The sequence below is a fragment of the Condylura cristata genome, unplaced genomic scaffold (assembly GCF_000260355.1).
Source record: "Condylura cristata isolate star-nosed mole 26May11 unplaced genomic scaffold, ConCri1.0 scaffold00004, whole genome shotgun sequence".
NCBI lineage: Eukaryota > Metazoa > Chordata > Mammalia > Eulipotyphla > Talpidae > Condylura > Condylura cristata.
This window is the reverse complement of record NW_004567105.1, coordinates 62,179,241-62,190,709: the sequence shown is the minus strand read 5'-3', so window position 1 is coordinate 62,190,709 and position 11,469 is coordinate 62,179,241. Positions and strand designations below refer to the sequence as shown.

The following is an 11,469-nucleotide window of genomic DNA, read 5'->3' as shown; positions in this document are numbered from 1 at the left end:
CCCACTCCACCCCCATAAAATGTCTCTGGTCTACAGCTATTCATTATTATTATTGTTTTCTCGCCTGGTCCGTTATACTCCTGCTATGAGTGAAACCATCCGTTACTTTTCCTTTTCTTTCTGGCTTATCTCACTAAGCATGATCTTCTCCAGCTCCATCCATGTTGCTCCAAAAGACATGTGTTTATTCTTTTTGGTTGCTGAGTAATATTCCATTGTGTATATGTACCACATCTTTTTTAATCCAGTCATAGTGGATGAAGCTTTAAGGAAGTCAGATTTTTTTTTTTTTTTTACAGCCTCACAGAATCTCTCCCTAAATATTTATAAATTACTCTGGGTGCTCACAAACTCTCTGGTATTCCCCCCTTAATACCCACCCCCTGGAGGATACACTTGAAAAAGCAGATGGACACTACTGAATCAAATTATCAAAGTGAACATCAATATTATCAGGTTGATAGCAGTATAGTATAGCCTGGTATGATCTGACAAAAGGGAACATCTCTATGGTATTCTTTCCTCAAATGAATAACCTCATTAGAAAACTCAAATTCAGGCCCTCCCTGGTAGCACAACGGGTTAAAACACAGCACTGCAAGCTGGCCGCAGCCACTTCAGTGCTAGTTCAATCCCCAGCCCTGGAGGTGACCCACATGACGCAGCAGACCTCTCCTGACCTGCCCGCTGCTCCACTCAGCAATCTGCCTGTCTTTCATCCATCTGCCTGTCCTGCTCCCCACTCTGTCTCTGGTAAAGCCTCTCACCACCCCTGCACCTCTGGCTTGTACCCCAGGTCTGTATGCATAAATAAATAATTGTTTTAATGAATTTTTTTTAAAAGTTTAAAAAAGAAAACTCAAATTCAGGTACATTTTACAAATAATTGACCAACTCTCTTTAAAGGTGACAAGGAAAGAAAGGCCAGGAAAATAAGGAAACATGTTATCTGAATGTAAATGTGGTATCCTGCATTGGAAAAATATTAGTCTGGATAAACCAGGGAAATCAGAGGAAATTTTTAAATTATTTAACATTATTAAACAATTCTAAGGTCTAAATTTAATAAATATATGGTTATGTAAGATATTAATAATAAGGACAAGGGTATACAGAAATTCTGTACTCTCTACAACCCTTCTGTAAACCTAAAATTATTTCAAAATCAAAGATTATTTTTTAACTGCACTTTCTTTGTAATATCAGAGAGGTGTTACAAATTTTAAGATACCAATATATGCAAACCAGTAAGGTGACTTTTTATGGGGAAAAGATTAAGTTTTTTAACCTATTAAAGAATCACAAAAGTAAACTTGTTGACTTTAAACCTTAAAATTTTAAAAGACTGGCCCTCCCTGGTGGCGCAGCGGGTTAAAGCACTGCACTATGAAGCTGAAACCACTTCTGCATGAGTTCGATTCCCGCCTGCCCCGGAGGTGACCACATGGCGTGGCAGACCTCTCCTGACCCGCCCGCTGCTCCCCTCGGCAGTGTACTTCCTCGATCTGCCTGTTCTGCTCCCCACTCTGTCTCTGGTGAAGTCTTTCGCCACCCCTGAGTCTCTGGCCTGTACCCCAGTTCTGTATGCACAAATAAATAAATCTTTAAAAAAAAAAAATTTTAAAAGACAAACAAAACAGCATATGGTCTACATTGAGATTAATCAAGAGAACTCTAAGAAATAGTATGAACCCAGGGCCCTCCCTGGTGGCACAAGGGGTTAAAGCACAGCACTGTGAAGCTATCCACAGCCACTGCAGCATAAGTTTGATCCCCAGCTAGGGAAGTGACCCACATGGCACAGCAAACCTCTCCTGTCTCACCTACTTCTCTCCTCAGCACTGTATTTCATTCAATCCACCTGTTCTGCTCCCCACTCTGTCTCTGATGAATCCTCTCAACTCTCTGCAACTCTGGCCTTTACCCCAATTCTCATATACATGAAATAAAGTCTTGAAAAAAGAAGAAGAAATAGTATGACTGGACACATCTTTTTTTTCTTAAGATTTATTTTTATTTATGCATATAAGAGCTGGGGTGTAGGCCAGAGGTTGGGGGGGGGGTGAGAGAATTCACCAGAGATAAAATGGGGAGCAAAACAGGCAGATCTACTGAAATACACTGCTGAGGGGAGCAGTGGGTGAATATAGGCTTCATCACATGGATCAGCTCCCAGTCTCTGGTTCCTACCCATGCTGCAGTGGCTGCCTTTAACCCCTTGACAGTGCTGACTTTAACTCCTGCACTACCAGGGAGGCCCTGACCCCACATTTCTATAAGTTTGCTTTTTCCCCTTTCTTGACCCTAATTGTTCTCAACATACTCCTAGCAATAAGTACACAGTAACCTAGTTCTAACAGAGCCGTGTAAAAGGATAAAATCAGTGATAATTATTTGATATCCCTTTCATACTGGACACATTAAGTGAACCATCACCAAGATGATTTCCAATGGATCAAAATGTCCCTAATTTTTAAAATGGAGCAGGAGGAGGGAAAATGGCAATGCCAAAAATTTGTTTGTTTGTTTTTAATTATTTATTTATGCATACAGAGACTGGGGCACAAGCCAGAGGTGCAGGGGGGAGTGAGAGGATTCACCAGAGACAGAGCAGGGAGCAGAAGTGAAACACACAGAGCAGGAAGACTGAGTGAAACACACTCAGACTGAGTGAAACACACAGAGCAGGAAGACTGAGTGAAACACACTGCTGAGTGAACAGCACAGGTGGTCAGGAGAAGTCTGCTGCGCCATGTGGGTCACCTCCCAGGCAAGGGATGGAACTAGTGCTGCAGAAGCTGTGGATAGCTTCATAGTGGTTTAACCCTTTGTATCACCAGGAGGGCCAGTGCCAAAAATTTGATGTGTCAACAGTAAAAGTTCACAGAGCCAAAGGATAAAACACCAAATTCAGAGATAAGATTAGTCAAAATAAAGAATAAGATAATGATATCAGGAAGTCTTAATTTCTCAGACTAAAGCTAACTCACCTATCTTGAATTAGATGGGAGGTTTAAACCACAAAAGCCCCTTCACATAGAGAACTCCCACACCCTTTATATAACCAAAATAAAAACTGTGGCCCAGTGTGGTTGCCTGCTCTGAAGATGCTTCAAATAAGCTTGAGAAACCTGTCCTACTCTCCTCTGAAGTCATATTATGTAATAAAAATGTTTATACCCTCAAAAAAAACAAAAATAAAGCTAAATCATCTAGATATAAGAAAATCTAATGCTCTTTCACAGTCAACAAACAACAGAAAATTGCTTTATAATATGTAACAAAGTTATCTGGAAATTGCAGCAGGTGAAATTATGATGAGATAACAAATATATTAAAACAATGACTTGGGGAGGAAATGTGATAGAAACAAGCTGAGTTCACTGAGGAAGGGAAGGCTTCAGTAACTTGGTTAAAATATCCCTTAAAGACAGGGGTGGGGAGTGAGGGTGATAATGATAATGAACAACTATATACCAGAGACATTTTACAGAGGTGGAATCACAAATGGGGGGAAGGGGAGAAGTGCACAGGACTATTGTGATAGCACACAGGTGAATTGGTGATGGGAAGTCCATGGAGACTGCAGCTGAGTTGAAAAAGGGGCACAAAATTATGTAAAAATAAACTATTTTAAAAAATCCCTTAAGAACATCCAGTGCCCCTAATCCCAATTCTACAGTCTACTGCCTACTGATGAGACTGCCCAGAAAGAAAAGAGGTGTCCTGGCCAGAGGATAATTAATTCCAACTGTGTAGGAGGCACTTAATACTTTCAATGTTCAATGTAAGTAAATTTCAATCTGGTTTGTCAATCTCTAGTGAATTTAATTTGCAAGAATAAATTCTAAAGCCCCCTGAATCACCCATGTCTGCCAAAAATTTTGAGTTAACTACTGTGTAAGGGTCAGAGACCTTGATGTGGATGCCTCTCCCGCCACTTGACTATCTGTGTGACCTCTCATTTCTGTCTGTGTCAAGTTCCTCATCTGTTAGGTGAATACCTGTAATTAATGCCTGTAAAATGGCAAGTGCTCAAAAGTGACGGCTTTATTATTTTTAAACCAAATTTGAAAGAAAGTATGACTGTGGTAAAAACTCAAACACATCACTTTAAAAGACACCCTTAATGAGAGGTATCCCATTTATATACAGAGTTGAGAAAAATTAAAAAATTGCAAGTACCCAATGCACAGTAGAGATGGAGTCTTTTGCTTAGCAACTCTAATGTTGTCTACCAAACACCCAGTTTGTAATAGTTAGAGCATGACAACTGTTCACTCTAAATCCATGTGCTGGGCTTGGATTCAGGACTGATTTATAAAAATAGCTACTGCTGCTCTACGAATCTTTGAGCTGATGACTGGGCAGTGTTACCCTATAGGCCTGGAGCAGCTGTATTCCCGTGCCACACCCATTTCTCTGCCGACCAAGTCGAGCTGACTAGCAACCCCCTCCCATCTCTGCAGCACACTATTCTCCCTCTTCCTGGGCTGAGTGAGCAAATTACAAGCACAAATATCCCCTGATGCAATGCCACAACCATCCCTGGGAAAAGGCAGACACAGTTGCCAAAAGCTCAGCAGCAGGGAAATGGGCGGGACACACACACTCATATACACGCACACTCACACCAAGAAACACTGCAATGCTGTGCAGCCAGGGAAGAGAATCGAGAGGCCCTGGGGAGCAATACTGTAACTGGACCAGAGAAGGAAAAGGAGAAAAGGGGGTTTCCAGAAGAAACTGGGTAACACTAATCTTCCTGAGGAGCACGTTTCACCCTGGTTCTGGGTAGTAAAATACAAACCTAAGGGTAATCTCTGCCTCCTTCTAAAAGTAGCAAATGCAATTAATTTACAAACTCCTGGAGAGAAGCAAAACACCCAACATTCCCCCAACGGGCAATTTCACTCCAGAGCTCAGGCAACAAACCAGCCGAGAACCTGTTCCATGTGCTAAATCACAATCTCTGCTCTGGATAAGGATTCCAACTGCCCCTCTTCGTCACTGTCCTAATCCTCCCATCCCCACCCTATTACCCTCACAGCGACCCCTGCACATTCCCGCAGCAGACACATGCGTAGTCCCCACAGTGTTAGGGCCGCGGCACGCAGGGAGAGCCTGGTTGGCGCCGGCTTCTCCAGACCACCCCTCCGCCCCTCTAGAACCCCCTACAGGTCGACCTCTCTAAGGTTCGCCTCAGACCCCGCCTCAAATGACCTCCAAAAAGTCTCCCGAAAAGTCCTCTGAGTTCTCCTCATGCGCCCCCGAGCCGCACCCAGAGCCCACACGGCCGCCGACCCTCGCTCCGCGGGCTCAGCCTCATCCCCCGCGCGAAGTGTGCCTCTCGGCCCCACCCCGCCAGACTCCCGAAGCCCGACCTCTCAGCCCGCCCCACCCCGCGGGCCCCTAGATCTTAACTAACTCCCGAAAGAGCAAGCCCGCGGGCCCCCAGCCCAGCCGCCCCCGCGTCCAGCAAGCCGCCAGCCACCGCCCTTCCTCGCTTCGGGTGGGCCTTTGCGGGGTCCCGGGCGGCAGCAGGGCGAGGCTCCAGCAGTCCCCCGGACGGAGGAGAAGCCGCCCCCCAGACAGCCCCGCCAGCAGCTGCACCTACCCGCCGCCGCCGCGCCGGAGCTGGAGCCGGAGGGAGCCGGGAGAGGGCCGGGAGCAGCCAGGGGTAGCCGGAGCGAGGGAGCCTTGTCCTAGGGGCGGGGCACAGGGAGGCGGCCGCTTCCTCGTCGCCTTCTTGAGGGCCGGCGGGAGGGAGGGGCGCCGCCACCACCTATCCCGCGGGCGCCGCAGCTCTGACCAATAAGAGCGACGAGGAGGCGGGCAGAGGGTCGCGGCAGGCCAATGAGCGCCAGCCCCGCCGCTTCTTCTACGCGGGGGTAGGGGCGCGAGCTGAGGGCCGTTGGGGGCGAGGTACGCTTGGGGGCTTCAAACTCCCGCCTCCAGCCGGCTAACGTCTAACCTCTGGCTGTCAGACCGGCAGCCTGACCTGGCCTGCGAGAATAGTCACTTCCTTTAGAACTTCGGTGCTTGGAGCGGAGGGGATGCCTATCGCCGGGCTCGCGCGGCTCGGGCCCGGGTCTCCCCGCCGGCCGGGCCTGCAGCTCTGTGATGTCACCTGGGAGGGGCGCGGGGCGGGGTCTAGGGCGCGAGCCAGCGGTCGCGGAAGGAATGGGGCTAAGGGGGAGCTGGGGGTGGGGGGAAGGAGAGCTAGAGGACGCGGCTAGGGGACCTCTCCGGAGCAGCTCCACCGTCAGCCACCACTGACGTGATTGAACCGAGTTGAGATGTGCTGTACAGTACTTAACCCAAGACAATACAAATATACATAAAGTTCTCATTCATAACAGATTACACAACTGATTAGTTTGATTTTAAAAACTACAATAAACATATTTAGTTAAATAAGATATATTTAAAAGAATTTTATGTGTCCTTTTACTTTTTAAAATGTGGCCACTTGGACGGTTTTGGTCCAGTGTGAAAAGTGGTAACTATAAGAACTTTTGAGTGCTTCCTATGTCCCAAGCACTCTTTACATTTATTCTAGAAGGTCGGTATTAATGTTCTTATTCTCATTTTACAGATGTGGAAACAAATACAGAAGCTTGGTAATTTGGTAATGTCAGCTAGCCAGTGATTGGCAGAGTGGGGTTTTAACTCAGAGAGCCAGGCTAGAGCATGCTGGTAACCAGAAAGTGTATTGGACTTAGTTGAAAGCCCTGGCATTAAGTTCCAGCTTTGCTACTTTATAGCAGTGTAACCTTGGGAAACTTAAGCTTAGTTGCTTTATTTATGAAAATGAGATAAGATAGTCATTGCTTCTCAGTCACTAATAGGATAGACTAGAGGTAGCAAGTATACTGACTGAGGGTAGTTAAATTTGTACTGTAGAACCATACTCCCTGTGTGCAGATCTGGGTACTACTATTTATAAGTTATGTGAGCTTATGGAAAATAGTTAATGTCTCTGTACTTAGTTTTCTCAACTCTAAAGTGGCTAATAATAGTACCTACACCTTGTTAGGGTAGTTATGTGAGTCAAATGTGTTCAGATACGTAAAGTATTGGGGTTGGTGCTTAGGACTCAGCAAGTACTCCAGAATTTATTAATATTATAATGACTATAAAGGAGTGCTAAAAGTCTATACAAATAGGGCCCTCCCTGGTGGCTCAGCAGGTTAAAGCTTTAGCACAAGTTTGATCCCATCCCAAGGAGTTGACCTCTGCAGCAGGTTTTTCTCCTGTCTTGCCCACAGCCCACCCCCCTCCCCAGCAATGTACTTAGTCAATCTGCCTGTTCTGCTCCCCACTCTGTGTCTGGTGAATCTTCTCACCATCTCTGTGGCTCTGGCCTGTACCCCAGTTCTGTATGCATAAATAAATAAATCTTTTTTTTTTAAGGCTATACAAATAAAAAGGGATTAAAAGCATAGGGCATCCCTGGTGGTGTAAGAAGTTAAGCCTCAGTACTATCAAGCTACTGCCAGCCACTGTACAAGTTCATCCCCAGCCCCCAGGGAGCTAACCCACGTGGCACAGCAGACCTCTGCTATCTGGCCCACTGCTCCCCTCAGCAGTATATTTCAGTCAGTCCACCAGTTTTCTGTTTCCTACTCTGTCCCTAGAGAGTCCACTTACTCCTCCTCACCTCTGGCCAACACCCCAGCTCTTGTATGCATAAATGAATAAAGTAAATCTTTAAAAAGGAAAAACAAAAAAGACTAAAAGGATAAGTGGAAAAGGTATAGAACTATGGATTTGGAGTCCTGGAAAGAATGTTAGTCTAACCACAGAGAAATAAAATGATCTGGGTCACATACCAATTAACAAGCCAGAAGTCAAGTCCAAACCTGGAGTTTTCCCTCCTCTCATATTTACCTGGAACAACCATTACTAGTGTGAAGTTATTCATCTAACAGACAGTGATTGAGTAATTCCACATCAGGAAGTATCAGACATGGGTATTTGCACAAAAATAAATAACAGAGATTTCCTGTCCTAGTGAAATTAGCATTACTTGACCCCAAAGCCCACAGATTTTATCTAAATATGAACTTAACTGTTGTTGGAAAACACAGGTAGTAATTTTAAAAATGACTTTGATCTTTCCTGCTGTCTGGTGGAGCCAGCCCCAAGGCCTAGCGGAGGCTTCTTGAATGACATTGACTTTGAGCTCCTTAGAAGTAAGATGGCTAGGGAAATTTGGAAGTGTTGGAATCTGCCATTCCTTCTCTAAAGTAATAATTATCATGTTATGTGTTTCTCAAACTAAATAACCAGGAGTTGGTCTCATTATTCCCTTCCTTCTGCCCTATCAGGCCTACCAAATGTTCCTTCTACCTGAGAACAAGTCCAGTCCTATTTTCCTTCCCATGTAGTGCCATAGCTGCTATCAAGCACTCCTGCCCTACTTCAACCCAAGCTTCACCACCTTCTCACCACCCACTCCGACTCATACTATCCTCCTGTATTCTTTGTATATTTCTCTATGACAGCACTCACATATGTGGAAATTATTAGTGTAAATATAAGGGGAACAACAGGCAAGAGAGGCAGATCACTGCCCTAACGAAGTGTGTACAGGTTTATTCTGATTTCCGACCTTAAATGAGAAAGAACATTCCCTCCAGTTTAAGGCTGCCCAGTATAGAATCCCAGCCTCAAGAGTTGGAAAGGATCTTAGCAAGTACCCAGTAACACTTAGAAGAAATATAAGGAGATATTTCACACTATCAATGTAGAAAAACTCTAGCTGAAATTCCTTAGTATCAATGCTTGTCAGATAAATACAAAAATTTTACATACTAATTTTTATCGTAGTTTATGATATTTAGGCTAGAATCCAGTGAGAAGAAAAAATATAAGTACATATATTATAATTTGAATAGATTTGGGTGACAGAATTTAAGAGGCAGAAGGGTCTTTTAAGATGATTTGTGCAAACCTTTTTCAGGTGAGGTAATTGAGACATGTCTAAGATCTGCAAAAATGTGACAGAGTCCTGATTTGATCCATCTTATTTTTTTTAAGATTTCTTTATTTATGCATACAAGAACTGGGATACAGGCCAGAGGTGTGAGGGGTGAGAGGATTCACCAGAGACAGAGGGAAGCAGAACAGGCAGATGTATTGAAATATACTGCTGGGGGGAGCAGTGGGCAGGTCAGGAGGTTCTGCCACACTGTGTGGCTCACTGCCCTGGCCAGGGATCAAATTCATTCTTCAGTGGCTGTGGACAACTTCATTGTGCTGTACTTTTAGCCCATTGTACCACCAGGGAGGACCCCATTTTCCGAGGCTCATTGCACTTACCACTTCTTTGATCTATAAAATGGTGTAGCATGGCCTCATTGGTGCCTACGGGTTATGTGTTAGTGCTATCATGGCTACTGGCCAGGGACCTAACCCACATATGATGCAACAGACCTCTCTTGTCTTGCCTGCTGTTCCCCTTATTTTAGTAAATCTGTCTGTTCTGCTCCCTACTCTCACTGGTCAATCCTTTCACTCCATACAATTCTGGCTTACACCCCAGTTCTTCTATGCAAAAAATAAAATGTGTGATGCATTTTATTTTATAAAACTGTGATGCAGCAAATATTATGGACTAACAGTTCAAAAAACCCTCTGCTACTCCAACTTTAATGACTGGACACTTAAAACTCTCACCTGTCCAGATTCTTTGGCAGCTGAAGTAACTATGTGCCTCATTGGATGCGTTTCAAGTTTATAAAAAGACAAAGTCAGCTACATTCCTTCACCTGCCTGGAATATAGACACAATGCCTAGAGGTGATGCAGCCATCTTAAGATGATAAGAACAAAAGTCACAGGCTGAGGGTGAGGAGTAAGAGATGGGAGGAGACTAGGTTCTTAACATTTTTCAACAGTTCCTCATTTTTTAATGCCTATCACTGAACTTCTGATAAAGTAAGAATAAACTGTCTTTGAAAACCATCCTTAGTCAATAAATCCTTACTGGCAGAAGCCACTGTTTAGTCCCTGTCACTTGCAGCACTATGGAATCCCAGCTAATACAGGCAGTCAAAGTACTGGAGTCCAAGTTAGGAAACCCCATTAGAGCATTAGCATGCCCAGCTCTGCCAGAAACAGACTGTGTGGCCTTGGGCAAACCATTTCCCATCTGTGCACCTCAAGTTCCTCATTTCTATCAAGGGAAGCTGATCAAGACAGTCTCACCTCTGGCTTTCTCTGATCCCACTCATTATACACACTGTATAATTGGTAATGTGGGACTTCCCTTCCCTTGACAGAATTTTTTTCGTGTTTTATTTTTGTTTTTTAATTGCATTATATTTTTATTGAGGGAACATTGGTATATATCATGTGTGGAAATAAGGCTACCTTTTGGGGCCCTCCCTGGTGGCACAACAGGTTAAAGCACAGCATTATGAAATTATTGCAGCCACTACAGCATGAGTTCAATCCCCAGCTGGGGAGTTGACCCACATGGCACAGCAGACCTCTCCTGTCTCACTCACTGCTCGCCTCAGCAGTATACTTCAGTACATCTGTCTGTTCTGCTCCCCACTCTGTCTCTGTTGAATTCTTTCACCCCTGCATCTCTGACCTGTACCCCAGTTCTGTATGCATAAATAAATAATTTTTTTTTTAAAGAAAGAAAGAAGACTACTTTTTTATTGTGTCCACTTGTTCTGTGACCTCAGGACTAGTTGCAAGGGCCTGCCTGTTGTGACTGTGATAAAACACATACCTTTGGGGCATTCCCTGAATTCAAGTCCTTGTTCTCCCTTTAGTTCAGTCCATTTACCCACCCCTAGAGGGAGGGAATACAAAAGGGGTTCTACTCTAAAAAATAATGGGATAAGGTTTCCCTGGGTACATAGGGGTTAAGTTCTGCCTTATCAAGCTAGTGCCAGCCACTGGAGCATTAATTCAATCCCCAGCCAGGGAGCTGAACCACATAGCACAGCTGACGTCTCCTGCCTCCCACACTATTCCCTTCAGCAGCATATTTCAGTAGATCTGCCCATTCTGCTCCCAACGTTACATATCTGGTCTACACTCCAGTTCTTGTATGCATAAATAAATAAATAAATAAATCTTTGGGGGGGGGAGGGGCCTCCTTGGTGGTGCAAGGGGTTAAAGCATAGCATTTTGAGGCTGTTCATAGCCACTGCAGCCAGATTCGGTCCCAGGCCAGGAAGGTGACCCACATGGCACAACAGATCTTTCCTGACTTGTCCTATGCTTTCCTCAGCAGTGTATTTCAGTCAATCAGCCTGAGCTGTTCCCTGCTCTGTCTCTGGTGAGTCTTCTCACCACCCACCACCACCACCCCCTATACCTCTGGCCTGTACTCCAGTTCTTACATGCACAATAAAAAAATCTTTTTTTAAAAAAAATAAAAATAGTGAGATAACTCTGCCCCTAACTTGCAACATAATTTCTCTTCTTGGGGTCTCAAATCCAT

The 11,469-nt window shown here is 44.6% G+C and overlaps 1 protein-coding gene across 7 annotated transcripts in view; it reads right to left on the bottom strand.

Moving 5' to 3' along the window:
- Positions 1 to 5,759, bottom strand: part of MAP4 (microtubule-associated protein 4) — a 160,215-nt gene extending 154,456 nt beyond the window's left edge. For 2 of the 7 annotated variants that reach the window (XM_012735314.1, XM_012735311.1), the window contains exon 1: positions 5,618 to 5,758. The gene's annotated coding sequence lies outside the window, so the exon portion shown is untranslated. Of the gene's footprint in view, positions 1 to 5,617 lie in introns of all 7 variants that reach the window. The other 5 variants (XM_012735309.1, XM_012735313.1, XM_012735312.1 and 2 more) reach the window with 4 other exon arrangements.
- Between the last annotated feature and the right edge of the window lie 5,710 nt (positions 5,760 to 11,469).